General features: G+C 51.3%; 1 protein-coding gene across 6 annotated transcripts in view; it reads right to left on the bottom strand.

Moving 5' to 3' along the window:
* BUD13 (BUD13 spliceosome associated protein) overlaps positions 1 to 17,699 on the bottom strand; it is a 146,174-nt gene that overhangs the window by 87,528 nt on the left and 40,947 nt on the right. The gene's annotated exons all lie outside the window — the stretch shown is intronic.

The raw sequence follows: 17,699 nt of genomic DNA on the forward strand, positions 1-17,699 counted from the left end.
GTGGGTATAGAGGGAACATATCAAAACATAGCAAAGGCCACTCATGACAAACCCACAGCCAACATAGTACTCAATGCCAAAAGACTGAAAGCCTTCCTGCTAAATTTAGGAATGAGATAAGAGTGGCCACCCCCACCGCTTCTATTGAACATAGTAGTGGAACTTCTATCTACAGCAATCAGACAAGAAAAAGAAGTACAAGTATCCAAGTGGGAAGGAAAAAGGTAAAACTGTCACTATTTGTAGATGACATGACAGACACAGACACTCCTAAAGTCTCCACACAAAAACTATTAGGACTAACAAATGAATTCAGCAAGGTAGCAAAATAAATGTACAGAAATCGGTTGTGTTTCTTTATACTAGTAAAGAAATATCAGAAAGAGAAACTGAAAAAAATCCCATTTTAACATCAAGAAGAATAAAATACCTAGGAATATATTTAACCAAGGAGGTTAAAAACCTATACTTTGAAAACTATAAAACATTAGTGAAGAAAACTGAAGATGATTCAAAGAAACTGAAAGAGATCCTGTGCTTGTGGATTGGAAGAATATTGTTAAAATGGCCATACTACTCAAAGCAATCGACAGATTTAATGCAGTCCCTATCAAAATACCCATGACATTTTTCATAGACCTAGAACAAATAATCCTAAAATTTGTATGGAATCACAAAAGACCCAGAATTGCAAAAGCAATCCTGATAAAAGAAGAACAAAGCTGGAGGTATAACCCTACCAGACTTCAGACTATGCTACAAAGCTACAGTAATCAAAACATCATGGTATTGGCACAAAAACAGACACATAAATCAACAGAACAGAATAGACAGCCCAGAAATAAACCTACACACCACACCTATGGTCTATTAATCTATGACAAAGGAGGTAAGAATATATAACAAAGAAAAGAAAGTCTCTTTAACAACTGGTGCTGAGAAAACCTGGCAGCCACATGTAAAACAATGAAATTAAAACATTTCTGGGGGAAAAAAAATTTTTTCCTCACACCATATACAAAAATAAACTCAAATGGTTTAAAAACCTAAATATAAGCCCTAAAACTACAAAACTCCTAGAAAACAAGATAGGCACAATATTCTTTGACATAAATTGTAGCAATATTTTCTTGGCTCAGTCTCCCCAGGCAAAAGAATAAAAGTGAAAATAAACAAATGGGACCTAAATGCATTTAAAAGCTTTTGCACAGCAAAGGAAACCATCAACAAAGCAAAAAGACAATCTATGGAATGGGAGAAAATAGCTTCAAATGAAGAGACCAAAAAGGTGTTAATATCCAAAATAGACAAACATTCATACAACTCAATATCAAAAATAAAAAATAAATTAAAAAGGACCCAATTTTAAAAAGGGGCAGAAGACCTGAATAGACGTTTTTCCAAAGAAGACATATGGATGTCTAACAAGCACGTGAAAAGATGCTCAACATCACTAATCATTAGAGAAAAACAAATCAAAATCACAATGAGGCATCACCTCACACCTGTCAGAATGGCTATCATCAAAAAGTCTACCAATAACAAATGCTGGAGAGGATGTGGAAAAAAGGAACTCCCTTACACTGTTGGTGGGAATGTAAATTGGTACAGTCACTATGGAAAACACTATGGAGGTTCCTTAAAAACTAAAAATAGAGCTACTATGTGATACAGCAATTCCACTCCTGGGTGTATACCCAGGAAAAATAAAACCACCAATTCAAAAAGATATATGTACCTCAATAGTCACAACAGCAGAGAAGGCAATGGCCACCCACTCCAGTACTCTTGCCTGGAAAATTCCATGGACAGAGGAGCCTGGTGGGCGGCATCCATGAGGTCGCAGAGTCGGACACGACTGAGCAACTTCACTTTCACTTTTCCCTTTCATGCATTGGAGAAGGAAATGGCAACCCACTCCAGTGTTCTTGCCTGGAGAATCCCAGGGACGGGGGAGCCTGGTGGGCTGCCATCTATGGAGTCGCACAGAGTTGGACATGACTGAAGCGACTTAGCAGCAGTGGCAGCAGTCACAACAGCACTATTTCCATAGCCAAGACATGGAAGCAACACAAGTTCCCATCAACAGACAACTGGATTAAGAAGATGTGGTATGCACATACAATATGGACTGTAAGCCATAAAAAAGAATGAAATAGTGCCATGTGCAGCAACATGGATGAACCTACAGAATATTATGCTTAGTGAAATAAGTCAGACAGAGACAGACGAATACTGTATGTTATCACTTATATGTGGAATCTAAAAAACAATACAAATGAATACATATGCAAAACAGAAATAGACTCACAGATACAGAAAACAAACATACGATTACCAAAGGGAAGAGGGGAGGGGAGAGGGACAAATCAGGGGTATGGGATTAACATATGCAAACTACTATATATAAATATATAAGCACAAAGAATATACTGTATAACACAGGGAATTATACCCACTATCTTTTAATACCCTATAAAAGCAGAGACATTACTTTGCCAACAAAGGTCCGTGTAGTCAAGGCTATGGTTTTTCCTGTGGTCATGTATGGGTATGAGAGTTGGACTGTGAAGAAGGCTGAGCGTCGAAGAATTGATGCTTTTGAACTGTGGGGTTGGAGAAGACTCTTGAGAGTCCCTTGGACTGCAAGGAGATCCAACCAGTCCATTCTGAAGGAGATCAGCCCTGGGATTTCTTTGGAAGGAATGATGCTAAAGCTGAAACTCCAGTACTTTGGCCACCTCATGCGAAGAGTTGACTCATTGGAAAAGACTCTGATGCTGGGAGGGATTGGGGGCAGGAGGAGAAGGGGATGAGAGAGGATGAGATGGCTGGATGGCATCACGGACTCGATGGATGTGAGTCTGAGTGAACTCCGGGAGTTGGTGATGGACAGGGAGGCCTGGCGTGCTGCGATTCATGGGGTCGCAAAGAGTTGGACACAACTGAGCAACTGAACTGAAGGGAGTATAATTTGCAAAAATACTGAATCATTAGGCTGTACACCTGAAACTAACACAACATTGTAAATCAACTTAATTCAAGTATTAAAAACATTGAAAGTAAGTAGGCTCCCTCCCCTGAATCTGGAGAAGATCACTGTTGGAAGGGTCTTCCCTCTGGACCATCCTCTTCTTCTTCTACCATAGCTCTGCCCTCTCCACTGTGCATTCACAAGTGGCACTGGCTGGACACAGCCAAGAGTGGCATGAGAGAGGGGTTACATCAGGACCAGTTCCTGGAGAATCTATGACACCCTCATCGGGAGCACCCTCAAACTACACACACACACACACACACACACACACACACACACCCCTCCCTTCATCTGCCTCTCCAGCTTGGCCAAGGTTCAGTACTGCTCATCAGTATCAATCAGCTCAGCTCTCCCCCATACCCCCCTGCCAGGACTGGGACACAGCTGATCACCAAGGCTTCCTTTCCCTCCCACAGGGACAGCACAGCTGGAGTGGTTCCAGGGCTTAGCTGAGGTGGATAACAGGGAGGGAATGGAGGAGTATGGGACTAAACACTTTGAATCATAGGCTCAATGACCTGAAGGCCTCTCTAGCTCTTGCGCTTCCCTGGTGGCTCGGATGGTAAAGAATCTGCCTATAATGCAGGAGACCTGGGTTTGATCCCTGGGTTGAGAAGTTCCTCTGGAGAAGGAAATGGCAACCCACTACAGTATTCTTTCTTGGAGAATTCCATGGTCATAGGAATCTGACAGGCTACAATCCATGGGGTCACAAAGAGTTGGACACAGATGAGCGGCTAACACTTTTACTTGCACTAGCTCTTGGCTGGACTGAACCTCTGTAATAACAAGAACTCCTACCAAGAAAGCGCTTCATGATACAAAGCCCCTTCCCATGGTATCTCATTACTTTAGTCTCCAAACAACCTGGGAGACAGACTTTTTTTCCCCCCATGTGTTTCTTCTTTGGTCTACTCTAACATTCACAAGGGAAGGGACCATGGCAGCTCTGTCATTCCTGTATAAGCCCACTGCTGCCTACAGCACCCATCCTAGAGCTGGCATTCAATAAATGTTGCTGCCTGGATGGATGGATGGATGATGGATGGGACAATAATGGGTGGACAGGCAGATGGATGGTGGATGAATGGATAATTATCCCATTTACAGTTTAAAAAACAGAGGCCTTAAAGAGAGAAAGTAACTCACCAAAGACCTATCAGACAGCTACCAGCAGACTAGCACCAAGCCCCAGTTCACCGGCTCCCCATTTGGTACACTTCCCAACACCCAAAACTGTCTCTCATTTGGTTTCTTGAATGTGCTTAGCCAAGAAATGCCATCCTTCTGAAGCTCTTATTCTAATCCTTTCTCTGGCAATTTTTCAGAAACCAAGCTACTGCCAACTGGGCACCCACAATAACAGCAGGGTCCCAAAGCCCAGTGACCATGGATTAGAGACAAGGAAACCCTCTGACCACCGTTCTGAACACACCTGACTGCTGACTGTAGAGGAAAGATAGACAGTGGCATCTGGAGCATGAGGCCCCACGGAAGAACCAAGAACCGAGTACAGATGGTGTAGGGCGGACAGAGCAGGGCTTGCAGTCACACAGACTTGACTTGAAATCCTGGCTCCTTCCCTCCACAAGTGTCTCCCCTACATCTCACTGAATCTGGTTCCTAACCTCTCCACGTCCATCTCCCTGTCCACACCTATTGCACGTTTCTCTGAAGTGTGCATCAGTGAGGAGATGAAGGCATGGTCTTGTCTCAGTTCCCTGGTTCCCTCTAGACTCCTGGCCTCTTCACTCTGAACACTGTAGCCCAGGTATTAACTTTCCAGGCCTTCCCTGCCCCACTCTGGAGGCCTTCTCACCGCAGCCTCATGGCTCTGCCTGGGGTTTCACCACCATTCCAAGATGGGGCATTCTTCCTTGATCTTGCTTCCATCTCCACCCCTGCCCCCACGGGCCACATCAGGGCCCTTTCTCCTTCAGCTCCTGTGTTTCTTCTGCAGCAGCCTGCTTGCCCTTTGCCCCCAAGGGCCACTCCTTGGTCTTCAGAGAAAGCTTCTTCCCACGGTGAATTCTGTCCCTCCCCAGACCACTCAGACCCCCACAGAGACCCTGGGCAGGCCCTCTGGCTCCCACTGTACCTGTTGTTCCCTCTGGTTTTCTAAGAACCCCAGATTTTTTTTTGCCAAGACCAGAGTAGAGTCCTTTGCCTCGGGTCCAAGAGCCCCAAGAAGGCCCTCAATATACTTTTGGGCTTACAGGAACAAATACACATTTTGTAGGAATAGAAATCCATAGCTGAAGGGTTCCTGGATCCCAGAAAGCTTGAGATTCACTGCCTGGAAACCCCAAATTCTCTTCCATCTTCCATGATAGCTCAGATTCCATTCTTTGTAACTCAGTGTGAATTTTGCCCTTCCAAAGCCCACTTGACAAGATTCCTCCTACCTGGCCCGACATGTACATGAATTTCGGGGACATCACAGACTCTTGGTCCCTTCTCCATGACCTTGGCCTCAGCACAAGCCATGGCCTCTACCAGGGGCTTAGTCCATGAACCACACCATTCTTCCTACTATATCTCCCCCAAAACAGAGTCCTCTGGTGTGTGGGTGCAAGGCCCTGGAGGGTCTCCTTGTTGAGGACAGGATTCTAAAATGGTGGATGCTGCATCAATGCTGTGACCATTAGAAGTTAAAGGGCCTTGGTTACAGCAGGTGGGAATGGGGACTCTGGCACAAGTGGAGATCCCATGGAACCCTGGAATAACATCTTAAAAAGATCCCAAGATCTGATCCAGCCAATCATTCAAAAACCCACTTCAAGTAGCACTGTTCCTGACACCGGAGATAGACAGACACACGAGATATGGCCCATTGGGGTGGTGTTAATCTGGCTCCCACTTTACAGAAAAGGCAACTGACATCAGAGGGGTTGATGGCTTGTCTAAGGCCAAACAGTTGGTAAGTAAAGGAGAGCAGCCAGGTAAGACCCAAGCACCCCATCTTCTTAGGTTCAAGAGTTCACAGCACATATCCCCACCTGGCGACCCCAACTGTGACCCTGCAATCCAGCCTCTGCCACCCACTGTAGATATGGGGTGATGGGAGGTTGGCCTGGGAGTGGGCAGACACTGGAGTTACCAGGTATCCCTTTTGCCTGAGACTCACAGAGGGCTCCTGCAGAGGAGGGTAGGAGAGAAGCTGGAAAGCCACAGCCTGTGCATGCAAATGAGGCAGCTGCATAATTAATCAACATCAAACAGTTTCATTAAGAGATGGAGCTTTGCGGCTGTTTGTCTTGAAAAAAAAAAAAAAACTGAAACAGCAGGAAGGGGGACAAGAGAAGGGAGGCTCAGACTGTTGAGGCCCTACTCAGAAGATAATGATGCTGCCCTCCAGGGACCACGGGGTCTGCAGGTGGTGACCAGGTCTGTTGGGAGAGCAGGCTGATGGCCCCCAGGATGGCTTTAGCCCCCAAATCTTAGGGTTGGAGCTCCAAAAGGTCATCTTACTCCTCCTGGACAGGGGTGGTGTCCCTCAGCAGTCAACCTGCTAAGAACTGCACCACCCACCTTCACCCAGACCTCTTGCAGGAGCTAAGGAAAGTGGGTATCACCAGACCAAGCTCAGGGACCCATCTTGGAATAGCAGATTCTCTGGAAACAGAGAGTCCCAACTTCTGAGCAGTGGGTTCCCCAGGCAGGGAGCAGAGGCCCTCACACACCCTGGGACTCACTGTTCAAAGTCTCCAAATGATTGCAAAGCACTGTGGGACAGACAGAAATCAAACCAGGGGACCTATTTACCCTGAAATCTCTAGCTGTCCCCTCACCCCACGCGCCAACCTCTTCTTTAACTCTAAAAAAAAAAAAAAATGGAAAGAGGAGAGCAGGGCAATGAGAACTCCTTGCCAAACCTTCCTGGAGCTAATGTCACAAGGCTGGAGTCTCCCTAGGCATCCAGCTGTGGCTAAGTGGCGCCCCCTGGCTAAGTTCCCACGGGCCAGGAGGTCACCTCTCAGAAGAAATCCTACCAACTCTTCATGATCCGGCTCTGCTTCTCTTTCCAGCCACTGCCTCATCCCTATAGTCACTGTTCCATCCATATCAAAGCATGTTCCCCCAGGAGCCATGCCGTCTCCTTCCATGCTATTCTTTCTGCTGGAATGGTCCTCCTGTTCTCTGTGTTCCCCACCTAGCAGACTCTTCCTCACCCGACAAGGTCCAGTTCAAATACCCTTTTCTCTGTAGAGCCTTCCAGGATTCCCATACCCTTATATACGGTCAGGTATCTTTCTGCCTGCGCTCTACATAATTTATGTTCTAATTATGTGTTTATTTGTCAGATTCTGGCCATGAAACCACAAGGTCCTTGAGGACAGGACTATATCTTTCCTCATCTTTGTATCACTAAGACCTGGGCTGCACTTGGTAAGTTGTCAAATGAATACATCTTTTGAACTGAAAAAGATCACAGATTCCTCATCCAGATGCCTGACTTTTGACAAATGTTTAACCAATCAGAATGAGAAGCTTATTCTCTTTCTGAAGAGATCTCAAATCCCTAAGATTGGGAAAAAGTGGAGGTGGGAGAAGAGACCATCACCTAGCAGGTTGTGTTTCCAGGATCACGAGTGACGGTTCCTCAGAGGTCAATGCCTTAGGCTGAGTACTGGACCATAATAAAAGTCCAGTGTGCTGGGCCCTCGAGCTCTCTTCCCAAGCCAAGTGCTGCTTTGGGGTGACACGGGGTGTCATCTGGGAATGTGTTGGGCGGAAGTGATTTCAGTGCCCCTGGACTCCCACGGCCATGAGGCCTCTCCCGGTAGTCTCTCCTCTCCTGCAGCCTGGAGCTCTGACCAGGAACCAGCTCTGGACACCCTCCCAGGTCTTCTTACCTTCTCTTCTGCACCCCCACCACCCAGTCCCCTTTCCTCCAAACCGCTGACTCCTTGTGACTTAAGTCTTCCTGAGATGGCCAAAAGGGAGAGGATCCATTTTAAATTTACAAGGTTATTAGTAGTTAATTACCTGAGATATCATTGTAATTGAAAAGAAAAAGAGAAGCAAGAGGCTCATAAACATTCCCAGGCGCCTGTTCTCCTCACTCTCACTGAGGGGAGGGGGAGGTGGGAGCGGGGAGCAGAGCCCCCTACCTGACGCGGGCCCTGCCCACACCATGGCCTTTCTTTCTCTCAGTATTTCCCCATGTGCTCCCACCCATTTTCCAGGGGTATTTGGTGAGGGAACCAGACTTGGGGGAAGTAAGCTGCCTGCCCCACATGCATTTCTTCCATTGAGAAATGCTCAGTAGAAGCTATACAGGTACAGAGAGATTTATTTTATATTGAGGGTGTGGGAAGGGGGCACAAATCTGAGGCCCCTGGCCAATATTTTTAACGATTTTTAAAAATAATTTATTTATTTCTGGCTGTGCTGGGTCTCCACTGCTGGGCAGGCTTTTCCCTAGCTGCAGTGAGCAGGGGCTGCTCTCTACCTGCAGCACACGGGCTTCTCACTGCCTCAGCTTCTCTTGTTGTGGAGCACGGGCTTAGTTGTTCCACTGCATGTGGGATCTCCCGGGTCAGGAAGCAAACCCATGACCCCTGCATGGCAGGCAGACTCTCTACTACTGAGCCACTGGAAAAGTCCCTTTTTACTGAATTTTTAATCTGATTGTCCTTAGTTATTCTGTAATTAAGCATGGCTGGCATATATCAGCATTATTGATTTTTAGTCCTCAATTCACTGTCACCAGAGATACCACTGTGGTCAGGGATCATCTCCCTTCTCCCCACCTTCTCCTGTCCCTGTCAGGGCAAAAGGCCGCAGGGAGGAGTAGGGCGCAGAGAGGACACAGAATAAGGAGCCCGTCCCTCAGACTGGCCAGCCAACCCCAGCTCCTGAGGCCAGGATGCCCCACCCCAAAGCCTCTTAGCAGAGAGGCCTCTCCTGCAGAAGCTCCCAGAGGCCATCCTGTCCCTGATACCTCCCGGAAGGGGCAGAGACCCACAGACTCCATCAATGCTTGCCTCACAACTGTCTCCCATTCTCACCAAACTGTTCCCTGTTTAGGGTAAACCAGCTGGAGGAGCTCACCTGAGAGCCCAAAACCCCTCTACTCCTGCCAAAAATCTCCCCCAGAGGCAAGTGGCAGGGCAGACGCCCACACACTCCTGGGCCAGGGCCCTGACAGAGGCACGGCTGGGTCTTCTGCGAGGAGGATGGATGGGTGAGCTCCAGCGGGAAGGCAGCCACCCAAATGCTTCAAGGCTCTGCAGTCTTGAGATGCAGGGCCTGCTACACCCCTGGCCACCCTCCCAGTCCTCCTTCCTCCCCACCCGCCCCCCAACCTCCCTGCCAGACTCTGGCTCCCCTGCCCTAGGCTAAGCTCCCTCCCCTCTGAACCTGACTCTCCTGAGCAGCACTTAGCACCTCCAGCCCCCAGGAGCTAGACTGGTCAGGAGATTCTCCACCTCCACCCAACCCTCTAGAGGCAACAGGAAAGAGCAAAGCAGGGAAGGGCAGAGCACAGGGAAAGCCCACGCACCACATACACATGCAAGTATGAGTATCTGAAGTGTAACATCCATGCGAAAAAGTGCACCTTCCACCAGGATTTTTTTAACTGAGCATTTACTATGTGACAAGTAAGTAACATTACTGGTTGCCTTTAAATTGGGGTTCCCAGACTCTAATGGGTCCAAGGTGAGAGAGACAGAGATATGAACCGAGAGATATGAACCTAGCAATCTATCTCTAAACTGCCTGCTGCTGCTGCTGCTAAGTTGCTTCAGTCGTGTCCAACTCTGTGCAACCCCAGAGACGGCAGCCCACCAGGCTCCCCCATCCCTGGGATTCTCCAGGCAAGAACACTGGAGTGGGTTGCCATTTCCTCCTCCAGAGGATCTTCTCAACCCAGGGATCAAACCCGAGTCTCCTGTGGCTCCTGCACTAGCAGGCGGGTTCTTTACCACTGACCACCTGGGAAGCCCAGCCCACCAGCACAGAAACCCCCCAGTCATACTCTCAACCTCTGGCTCCCTGTCCTCTCTGCCCTTCCACCCATGCTTCCAAGGGCAGAGGGACCCAGTCTGGCCCCCATTTCCCTACCTGCAAGGCTGCTCCATACCTGCTCCCACTGAGTCTGCACTGTTCAAAGTCACCTTGCAAGTGTCTCCCATGCCGGGGAAGGCGGCCAGTGGGAGAGAGGCAGACGGGCCACTGATATAGGCAGCAAGGAAGGAGCAGCTACAGCAAGCAGGGGGAGGAACGGGGAGGCCGCCACACCACCTGGAACCTGGACTGTGGGCAGGTTCCAAGAATGAGCCCAGAACCTCAGGCTGACCCCGGGACTGGCCTGCGGGTGTGGTGGGCCATGGCTGTAACATCTGGAACCTGAAAGGGCTTGGGAAACTGGAAGGGGTGGATCTGACACCTGCAGCTTGCCTGAGAGCATCGATGCTCCAAGGAACCAGAGCTTCACTCCAAAGAAACTGTAGGCCCCGTCCTTTCTTTCCTGGGAATGAAGACAACAAAGTAAGGACAGGAAGGAGCCTAGAGCCCACCTGTCTGGGAGGCTGCCCCACCTTGCCCCCACCCCCCACGGATCTCTGGTCAGGAACTGCCTCCTCCCTGGTTCTCTGAGGCTCTGGACAGGCAGTAGTGGAGTCAGAGCCCACACATCTGCCTTCAGATCGCTCCCTGCCTCTTACTGACTCTGAGAAAAATCACTGAACTTCTCCAGGTAACAGTTTCTCTAACATGGGAAACCACCCACCCTGTGGTTTATGGCAGCAGACAAAATGCTTAAGACACAGCTGGCACTCAGCAAATGTTAGTTTCTACCCCCTCTCCTTCCCACCCCTTCCCACTGGAGAAACTCTCTCCCCCTTGGGGGGCAAGGCCGGGCAGTGGAGGGGCCACAGACCCTCCTCTCGGCACCATCCCTAGCTGGCCCTGGCACTCTGGGAGCAAGAGTCTACCGGAAACCCTGCAAGAACAGTGGGATCTTGGGGCCTTGTGTCGGCACATTCTTGGGAACATGCTGGAACATTTGGGGGGAACACCGCATCCTCCTGGGCACACGCTGAGATACTGTGAGGTGTCCAGGGTGGGAGCATCCTGGGCACAACTGGGAGCTACCTGGTAGGTACTGGAGTGTTCCTGGGATCCCCACCACGAGTGCTGGGGGCCTTACAGGGTCTCCACTGGAGAGATACTAGGGCACAATAAGGACACAAAGGGGCCACTGGAGACACTGAAAAGGTTACTGGGAAACTCTCTGGGTGTCACTGGGAGCAAAAGCACAGCCCCAGGCATCCCCAGGGCAACCTGGGACTGCAGGGCACAGTGCCCACTGGGGCCCTCTGGGGGCCACCAGGGGCTCCTCATCACAGCTTCCACAAGGCACTCACTCTTAGCTGCTCTTCTCTTGATGGGGAGCCTGGGGTAGGGGGTGCGGAAGGGAGTCTACCCGGGAGCCTAATTCTGGCCCACACTGCCCCAGAGGAGGGAGTAAGCAGCTGGACCTTGGGCAGCGGTCACCGACTTGCTCTTCTGCAGTGTGGCAGCAGCCTCAGGAACTGTGCAGCCTGGTTCAGAAAACCAGTCCTGAAGGGGGAGCGGCTCCACTGGACTGCTGGGACCCTGCCTGCTGTCAGGGCCCCAGAGTCGGACCCCTACATCCACCCCCAGGTGAGAGAATACCCAGGGCTCTGGGACGTGGGACTGCTGGCAGCAAGGACCCTCTCAGGGCTGAAGCCGTGAGACCTGCAGCGTGGCTGGCAGGGGGCTCATCAACCACAAGGCCTCCTCTGTGTTCCTGGAGCTGGAGCACAGGGATCTGGAAGGTACTTATAGAGAACGACCTCCCTCTCTGTGGCTGCAGCACTGGAGGGAGGTTAACAGCAACCCAAGCCAGGCCACAGGCTCTTGAGTGGGAACCCACGATCCCACAGGAGCCTGCGGAGGAGGCAATGGGAATGCAGGCACAACTGAGTGTCAGAGGCTAGCTTCAGAGTCCTGCTACACGCAGGCACGCAGTGCAGATGCCCACTACAGAAAGGTCGGAAGGGGAAGGTTGAGATCAGGGGAAGGTTGAGGTCAGCCTCCAGGAAAGGGTCAGGCTCCTTATAAAGATCTAGATATGATCAGACAGAAAAAAAAAAAGACAAGACAGACAAAGCCCCGAACTTGAGCACGTTCAATATCAATGAGCAGGTTTTCAACATCTTCTACGTCCCAAGTGACTTCATCAAACACAATCCTCACCCCCAAGGTGTCCCCAACAACACCGTCATCTCTTCTTCTGCCCCATATCCCTCCTCTTCTCAGAGAACAGCACCCCTCCACACCAGAAGCCTGGACCCAGCTCTGCTCATGACCACTCAGGAGGCCAGATCCCGCCTTTTCTGCCTCATGACATGTCCATCTCCTCCTGCTCGGGCCCCATGACACAGCTACAGTTCACTTGCAGGCAGATCGCCGCGGGGTTGGGACCCTGCCTCTGGTCTTGCCCATCTCCACAGTGTTACTGAAGCGGTCTTTCCACAACCATTCTGGTCATCCCTGCCTCCTGCACAAAGCCCGCTCTTGCCATCTCAGAGTCCACAAAATACTATCAAAATTCCATGGAACACAATGTCCTTCAGCCCAGTGGCTCCCTAACACAACCTGTCCTCCAGTCCCTCATAACTCCTTGTCAATCTCTAAATTTCTGATCCTCTCGCTCCCCTGGGCCTCTGCGCATGCTCCTCCCTTGTCTGTCTCCCACGAATCCTAGAGACTGTCTGTAGCTTTTCATCGCCAGCCCTTGGAACATGGAAGTGACTGAACGAATGAGTAGGTACTCATGGGAAAGGATAAATTTAAAAACTCATGAAAGGATAAACTGATCTCTCAGGAGGTTGTAGTATCGTCCCCATCATGACAACGAAGAAACAGATACAGAGAAAGTAGAGCAACTTGCCTGAGGTCACACAGAATCAGCAACCTCATCAGAAAATCCCTGATGGGAACACCCAACACAAAGAAAAAAACAGAGTAAGAACCCAGGATAGGGGACTCCCCTGGCGGTCCACTGGTTAAAACTCCACGCTTTCACTGCAGAGGGCAGGAGTTTGGCCCCTGGTCAGGGAATCAAGATTCCACAAGCCATGCTGCTGCTGCTACTGCTGCTAAGTCGCTTCAGTCATGTCCGACTCTGTGCGACCCCATAGATGGCAGCCCACCAGGCTCCCCTGTCCCCGGGATCCTCCAGGCAAGAACACTGGAGTGGGTTGCCATTTCCTTTTCCAATGCATGAAAGTACAGCCAAAAAAAAAAAACCCAAGCTCAGTTCAGGAGCATCACAGACAGGTGTCAGTAGAGGTCAAGGAGACAGGGGGCAAGGGTTGTGAAAGGTCAGTACCTGGTGGTCAAACAGCTCCCAGTGAAGGAAGGGGCTTCAGAGACTAGGAGGTTTCAGGAAGTTATCATTGGAATCCCAGTAGGAAAACAGTGTCCTTCTCCAGGAATCAGAATAGGGATGGAGTGAAGACAGGATACCAGGATGGGGGACATCAGCCAGTGCTGCCCATGGTGACAGGGCTGTGTGCGGGCAGTCACTAAGCCTGCACTAATGGGGGCTAAGCCCATGGGGGCTGGGGGGTGGATATGTATTCCAGACTTAGGAAGAGAAATTTGGGGGCGCACAGACTAGACCTCCAGCCTGTGCAAAACAAACCTCAGCTTCTTAGCCCTGCCTGGTAAAGGCTACTGGGGAATCTGGGATCCTTGGGAGGAAATGAAAACTTGGATGACCCTGCTGTCCCTTTTCCCCACTTCCCACCCTCTTTTCTGCATCCTCCCAACCCCAGCCTCCCCCAGGAGCCTTCCCTGTTTCCAGCATGTACTGCCCCTTTGTGTGATCAGAGCCCCTCACCAGGCCCTTGACCTGCTGACCTGTTCTGTGGCCTTCTTTGGACATGGAAGACCACCTCCTTGAGGCCTATGGTGACTTGGGGAGAGCAGCGGGATGGATCAGCCACCTGCCCCAGGCCTGGCCACAGCCCCGTCCACACCTGCTCAGGGCTCCGGGCTCCAGAGGCGGTGGGAGGCAGCTGCACTCCAGCTAGTGGGCATGTTTTGTTAAAGAGAATCCAGCTGCTGCCCTGTTTCAGCCGATGGAGAGTGGCCTGCCCTAGAAAGCCCCAGTAGTGCTGCCAGGCCAGAGAAGCTTGGCCAATGAAGCAGCTGTTACACAGGCCCGTCTAGGGAGGTGTGGACTTGGGGGAGTCACTCAGCTCAAGGCTCCATGCCACACCCCCTAGAACTGGGGAACCCTGGATCCAGGCAACAGTGTGCCCCTGTCCACCCTCACTTGAACTTCCAGGGCTGCTCTGTGTGTCCCTTCACTAGGCCTGTGGCTGACCCAGGATATGCCCAGCACCCAAAGGCCTGCTCTCCATCACCGCCGACCCAGACCTGAGGGAGCAGCTGGTACAGGCAGCAGAGGAGCTGTCGACACCTATCCTTCAGGGTGACTGGCCTGTGTCCCCAACCTCCACCCCTGTCCAGCCAGTCCAGTGCGGCCGCCGGGCACTGAGGAGGAGCAGGAGGGGGCCTGCAGATCAGCACGGCCAGCCCCCACTCCTTCGCCCCTAGGAACACTGAGCCCCATCATTGGCGCTAATTAAATCCTCCTAATGAGGAAATAAGGATGCAGGAGCTGGCTCCACCATGGCCTCCCCAGCCCACCGCCCTCGCCTCTCCAACGGACTTATCGCTCGTCACAGGATGTTTACAATAATTTTTAATTTGTGCAATTATTAATCACTTTTCTATCTGCCTCATTTGCATAATAATTAGTCATCTCACTGTTTGGCATGCCTGTGAATGACAGTGCTTTAAATTGAATTAAGATTTTAATATTCTATTTTCCTGCTTTCTTCCCCCTCCACACGCTAATCAAAGTCAGATTTGGCAGCCAGAGGGAGGGTGGGGAGGAGGTTGGCAGGCACTGGACTTGGCCCACTCTGCGCTCCTGAGAACAGTCTGGGAGGAGGGCTTGTCTGGAGAAGGCAACGGCAGCCACCCCTCACCACAAACCCGACACTTGAAGGGTTAACCCAGTCTTGCCTAAACTACAGAGGTAATGAATGAGGAGTGGGCAAAGACACCGTGGAGGGAGGGGTCTCACTGGCCCAGCGGCTCCAGAGATCAGAAAAGCATTTTCATTCCTTTTATTTTTCCAAACAGGCTGCTTTTTGTTAAGGGGTAGTTGCAAAGCATGTTACGGGCATGTAATTGATCCCCGGTTGCTAGTCTAGGTTAACTTTGATGGCTCAGGGTCCCCCAGATAGGAAGCCGGCTGGAGCAGTCTAAAACCCATGGCCATTCTTCAGATGGATCTAGAAAACAAATGTCCACTGCTGAGTTTGGTTCCCCCACTCCCCTCGAGAGCAGCCACCGCCCCACACACCAGCAGACCCTCTGCCCCAGCTCAGCGGGGTGCCTTTGTGGGCCATGCCAGGAGTGTGGGTTCTGACGGAGCAGGGGCAACAAGCAGGGGCACACTGCCCTCTGTCAGGAGGCTTCGGGGGGTTTCTCTCTCCTTCTTACCCTCTAGCCCCTCTCTGACCACCCCAGGAATTCAGCTCCAACCCCGCCTCCCCACCACTATCGCTTGTTGCCATGGTAATCCCAAGGCTGCCCTGGATACCCATTGCTGCTCCAGAATTCTCTGCTTAGGCTGGCAGCGCACCCCACAGCCTGCTGAGAACGCCTCCCCTTTGCTGTCACTGAGCACAAAAGGGCGAGGAGCAGGGGCATGATCACCCACACGCGGTCTGCAAAGTCAGACACTGGCCTCTGCCTTCAGGTGGGTGGGAAGGGAAGATGGAGTCGGGTGGGGCTGGGAGGCCTTCCCCAGGCCAGAGTAGGGGGAAGGACCCTGTCCCACCACAGAAATTCCTTCCTCCCAAGGAACAGGGTCTCCCAACCCTGCCCTTGGGGTGCAAGGGAGGGAAGTCCCCCAGACGGAAAAGAGGGAAGTAGGGTCTTGCTGCCAGATTTCAAGCTGGGTGAGAGGAGGGAGGGCTGCATGTTTCCAGGGGAGCCCTTCTCCTTCTCGGGATCCCACGCTACTCTGTGTTCCCCAACTGCAGGTCAGTCAGGCCGACCTGGCAGAGAATTCCAGACATCCCAGGGCCCCCCTAAGCAGCCCAGGGTATCCATGGACCCTCCAGTCAAGTGTTCATCCACCTAGGAGGGCACCAGTCTCCAGGACTGGTAGCTCCAGAAACCACTTGCCCAGTCTTTGCCTGAAGGGGCAGGATGAGAGTTGCCAGGATTCAGGGGAGGTAAAGTCCAACCCACGAACTGCAGAGAGAAACCGGGCCTCGGGGCTTTGGGCTTCAACCCCGAGAGGGTGCACACAGCCCTCTCATCACATTGTAAATCTGGCTCAGATGAGCCGGATGGACTTCGCTCTCTGTTACACTGTCACTCAGGGGACCCCAGCCTTTACCACACCCAGCTTCACCCACCATATCCAGCTCTCTGCTCCCCCACAGCCCGAGTGGCCAAGAGGGAACCCCAAAGACAGCGAGGCCTGCACATACAGCTAGTGCTGCAGCAGCCTCTGCCGGCCACCCTCACCCCCCACACCCGACCTTGGCAGGAAAAGAAAGCCCCTCAGAACCAGGCCCACCGTGAATGCCAGTCACTGACCTGGGAGAGGCCTGGTTTACACCCGCTGTCTCAGCACAGTTATTAAGAGCTCACATGCCGTTCACTCTCACAGTGGTCCTGGCTGGGATGATAAACTAAATGCTCTCCCTAATCACAGCCAAGTTCAGGTTCCCTGAGAGCCTGAGAAGAATAGAGGAATTCCAAGTATGGAGATAAGCAATCTCTCCACCCTCTCCCAGAGTTACTCCCTTTTTGGCTACACAGGAGCCCTGTCCTGGGCCAGAGCAGAGGTGTCTTTTGACAGCCCTGCCTGGGGAGAGAGGGAAAGCAGGTCCTTTCCATCAGAGGAAATGCTTGACAAAAGGAACCTACAGAAGATACTGTAGAAAACTCAGCAAAAGGGTAGGTAGCCCGAGGGAGTAAAGTGTTGTTTCCACATGTGCCCAGCAGGTGGCAACACAGAGCAGTCTGCATCCACCCATGCCCTGGGCAGCCTTACCCAACCGGTTGCCTACCCTGGTTCTGAGGTGTGGCCTCTGCCCTCTACAAAGCCTCTCTCTCCCCTTTACTTTACACCCGCTTTTCCCCAGCTGACTCCCTAGCCTGAACTGCAAAACTCAATAAACGAAGACACAACACGACACACACACACACACACCCCTCAACCTAAGAAATGAAGGAGGGGAGTCAGAGCCTAAATTGGGGGTCACAGAACTCCTGGATCCCTTCCTCTCATGCCACTGCCTGGTTGATGCAAGGTTCCTAGGGAAACCCTTCTTCTCTACCCATCTGGGTTAGGATACCTATGCACAGAGGTATAGAGACCATTGTGTTTCTTTGGGATGGGAGTGGAGTCAAGGGGCTTCCCCAGTGGCTCAACAGTAAAGTATCCACCAGCAATGCAGGAGCCACAGGAGACAGGGTTCAATCCCTGTGTCAGAAAGATCGCCTGGAGGAGGAAATGGCTACCCAGTCCAGTATTCTTTTCAGGAAAATCCCATGGACTGAGGAGCCTGGTGGCCATAGGATC

This window comes from Bos grunniens, chromosome 15, assembly GCF_055505025.1.
Source record: "Bos grunniens cultivar Pamir isolate PY7600 chromosome 15, Bosgru_T2T1.0, whole genome shotgun sequence".
In the NCBI taxonomy this organism is placed as follows: Eukaryota; Metazoa; Chordata; class Mammalia; order Artiodactyla; family Bovidae; genus Bos; species Bos grunniens.